The sequence below is a fragment of the Cricetulus griseus genome (assembly GCF_003668045.3).
Source record: "Cricetulus griseus strain 17A/GY chromosome 1 unlocalized genomic scaffold, alternate assembly CriGri-PICRH-1.0 chr1_0, whole genome shotgun sequence".
In the NCBI taxonomy this organism is placed as follows: domain Eukaryota; kingdom Metazoa; phylum Chordata; class Mammalia; order Rodentia; family Cricetidae; genus Cricetulus; species Cricetulus griseus.
The window spans coordinates 234,024,147-234,028,357 of NW_023276806.1; the positions used below are offsets into that span (position 1 = coordinate 234,024,147).

A 4,211-nucleotide genomic window follows, 5' to 3' on the forward strand; every position below is an offset into this window, starting at 1 on the left:
TCAGTCTACTTCTCTCTGTTCTGGGCTCTTCCAGATGCCTTGGGCTGTTCTCTTGTATCCACAGTAAAAACCTTAACCACATCAGGCTGGCAGTTTCCTCACCCTGCTTCTGCCTCCCGAGTGCTGGGATGAGAGATCAGCAACTCTGCACCTGATTTATATAATGCCCTGCTTTGGATGGAACCCAGGGCTTCCTGCCTGCTAAGCAACCTTTCAACCAACCGAGGCACAGCACCCCCTGGCCTGAGTGGGGCATCTGGTGTGGTGGACTGCAGAGGGAGTCTCTGCTCCTTCCACCGTGGTAGCAATTGTCTGTTTGTGGTATGGGCCGACACAGACAAACACATACAAAAGAAAAATAATTAATTCCTGTGTCTATTGAGGTGGCCGGTGCTTTGTTTTTCTCTGGTACAATGGTACACAGATACCCATAAACTCTTACTGTTTTGAGTCAGAGTCTCAAACTGGCAGCAATCCTCCTGTAGCCTCATGAGTGCTGGGATTGCAGGTATAAGTCATCACACCCAACTCTCTTTTTTTTTTTTTTTTTTTTTTTTTTTTTCCCCCGAGACAGGGTTTCTCTGTAGCTTTGGAGGCTGTTCTGGAATTCACTCTGTAGACCAGGCTGGCCTCGAACTTACAGAGATCCACCTGCCTCTGCCTCCTGAGTGCTCTAGAAAAGGACCTGCTTTCAGGTCCAGCACCGTGTTGTGGCTCACAACTGAGTTCCATTCCAGTGGGTAGGATGTCCTAGCCTGGACACCATACATAACTTACAGACCCATGCAGGCAAAACAGTCCCGTGACAGTTTTCTTTCTCTAAAGGGGAGCACTGAAAACCACCACAACGTACTACAGTAAATGCTGAAATGAAGACTTGCCTATTTAAACAGCTAATATTTTTGCTGGAGGATCCTTGGTATAGAGCCATGCTAGAGGGATTGCAGGATATAATGAAATGGGGGAAATTGGCTGCTTGTTAACTGGAGAGAAGTTAACTCTCGTGAGTGCCTTTAGACCTCAAATTCCGAAAACAGGAATGTAGTGTCTCCTCCATACTGTACAGGACTGACTATTGTCTATGGACTAGTGTCTATGTGAAATGGACCCATGAAGGTCACCATTTAGTTGGAGAGTGGTTATGCTTGTTCTCCAGTACTTCAGACACTAGGAAAACCGTGGGCTTTCTTCACATCCAAAGCAGCTCATCAGTGCATACCCTCTGGGTGTCCCTCCCCAAATCATTAGGTCCTGATAAAGACCAAAGTTTGTCTCAGCACTTTAACAAGAGGTCCAGGAAGGGTTGGCTCGGTGGCTGAGGCTGTTGGTGGAGGACTGGGTCAAGTTGTTTCTTTTCTTGAGCTGAGGTTCTAAGAAGCTGCTATATAAAGGTTAATATACAACTATGTGACCAGACCAGAATGGCCTAGGATCTCATGCCAAGCCCTGAGATCTTTGGCTCCCAACAATTACCATTATTATTAAAACTGGTATGAAGGCCTGACAGTCATAGAACAGACTATGTAGACCAGGAAAGCTTCAGACTCGCAGAGATATTCTTGTCTCTGCCTACCAAGTCCTGGGATTGAGGGTGTGTATCGCTTTGCAAGGCATGAATCTCAATTTTGGATGTTGATCAAGATATAGAACCCACAGCTGTGTGTAAGAACAGGTTCAGGGAATATGATACCCTCTTCTGGTCTCCACCATCATCATCAAACTGGTAGTGCACAGAAATGCTTGTACAAAAGGTATTGACATAAAATAGAACTAATTTGCACAGTTACTTTTGCAGAGTTTTACTTCAATATGAACACGGTGTTAAATTACAAGTTTACAACATCACCAAAGGCTTTCAAAAGTTACACATCTTTGTTTCCAGTATGCATATATGGGGTTTATAAGTCAAGAATATGGTATAAATGCTATGTCACATGATTTACAAAGGTGTTTTCTGTCCAGGATAAACTCCCTGATATCTCCCAAGATTTGAAAGGTGGTTTAAGATATGCTACAGTCTGATTCATTTTCTGATGTGCTCTAAGAGCAGCTAACAAACATATTCATACATTCCTTACACCCATAATACCTCTCTCCTGTGTGAACTCTGTGTTCTTAGATGTGTCAGATAGGTAACAGATTTGTCAAATTCCAGATATTTTTAATGTTTCTATCAGAATGGTCCCTCAGATATGTACTACATTTTACTTGAAGAAAAATAATTTGTCTCATTTTGGACATATGTAATGGTACTCTTCAATATGGAGTCACGGAGGTTTTTTAGATTTAAACTCCAGATAAAAGACAAGTCATATTCTCTACATTTGTAAGGTTTCTAACCAGTATGGACTTTCTGATATTGTATAAGGTATATGCATGAAGCAAGATATTTGTCACACTCTTCAGATTTCAAAGATTTCTGTCCAGTATGAATTTTCTGATGTTCTCTAAGATTTGTGCATGTAGTAAAACATTTGTCACATTCCTGGATTTTTAAAAGATTCTCTCCTGTGAATTCTTTGCTGTGTAAGAGTTGACTTCGCAGTAAAGGATTTCTCACAATCCTTACACTTGCAAGGCTTTCCTCCTGTACGATTTCTCTGTACTGTAAGAGTTGTTTTCATAGTAAAGGATTTGTAAGTCTTTACATTTGTGTAAAAAAAAAAAAAAAAGGAAAAAAGTCTCTCATGTGTGTAGGGAGATACCATATCATTTCTCTAATTGTTGTGTTCTCAAAATACGCCCTTAATTTCCAGCCAATGTCTCCATTGGGGGAAAAGTGTTAATTTGTAGTCCAGCACTGACTGTCCTGAAGGGAGGCAAACATGTCCCTTCAATCTCAAGCTCAATGGGGCTGCGGCCTGCATTGTGCACAACTTAACCCTTAGTACACACAGTCCTTGATTTTGCAGAACAGGTCCAGTGGGAAGAAAACTACTTCCTCCTCTGCCCACCTTGGTGCAGCATCCCTTTCTTTTTGCCACCTAAAGCAGGAGGCCTGGAGTGTTTCTGGCCTCCAAAGCCGCCTTTCCTCTTCTCTCCCTGGCCCGGCGGTCCGCTTTTTCTCTTGCTCGAAGGTCCTTGCCGGGTCCCCTTTTTCTTGCCCTTTAGGCCCATTTTCCTCCTGTTGGCAATTTCGTCTTGGTCCTCCTCCCTCATCTGCTTGTTGGTGGCCCTCATCACGTCCAGCTGAGGCTTCTTGCTGTTCATGACTCGAAGTAGCTGCAGCCAAGAAAAAGAGCCGGGAAGCGCCCCACCGAAGCGGTGGAGCCCTTGGCTACGTGTGTGTGTGTGTGTGCGTGCGTGGCGCGGGCCAGCTCCTCCTTACTCTGGTGTCCCCGAGGGTGCAGGCCGGCTGAGCTGGGCATCTGGACCTTGTGCGCTCGCTCGGGCCAGGTTCCGCAGCCGGTTCAGCTCGTTCTTGGCCACGTGGTCCTTCTTGTCCTGAATCCGCTTGGCGAACTGCTCTTCCCTGGGGTGGGCGCCCCCAGGCACCTGGATCAGCCATTCCTTGGTGTCATCCCGGTGCGCTTGTAGCCCCAGCTGCGCCGCTCACGCGAGGTTGGTCTTCTTGGGCCTGATGCCCTTTAGGCGCAGGAACTGCTGCCAGCAGCTGGCTGATGAGCAGCTGCGTGTTGTCCCGCGCCAGGGTCCGCAGCTCGGCCTTGGCCAAGGGCCCAGCCTGGCGCAGCACCGTCGCGGGGGGAGGGGGGGAGGTCGCGGTCCGAAGCCAGCAGGTTGTCCAGGTCGAGCTCCAGCTCCAGCTCTTTGTGCACCGCGATGCCCTGCAGCTTCTCCGCTGCCTCCTGCTCCACCTTGGCCCGCAGCTCGCCCACGTTCGGGCCCTCCATGGCCCCCCGGTGTCCTGACTCTGGGGCAGCAGCAGAAAGCTGCTCCACTCGACAGTAGCACCCAGAAGCCGGCCGGCAACCACGTGCTGGAGTCAAAATCCGCAAGATATATGTTCACTTCCGGGTTATGCAGAACCGATTCTCAAGTGGAAGGCTCGAGCCAAAATCACTTTCTTGGGGGGGAGGGAGTTAAAGGTCACCAGGTTTTTTATTGCAGTTGAAGCCAACTCAGACTTGGATGGTCCCAGCCTCGAGAGGGGACATGGGAGCACTCATCACAGAAGCCCTGTCCAGAAGCTTGCAGTGATGCTTGGTGTCATTGTCTTTGAAGGATGTGGCACACTGACTGGTTGCAGCTCA

At 47.6% G+C, this 4,211-nt stretch overlaps 1 pseudogene; it reads right to left on the bottom strand.

The window, feature by feature from the left end:
* Positions 1-2,934: 2,934 nt before the first annotated feature.
* Positions 2,935-3,851, bottom strand: LOC100762654 (annotated as a pseudogene).
* Positions 3,852-4,211: the final 360 nt, after the last annotated feature.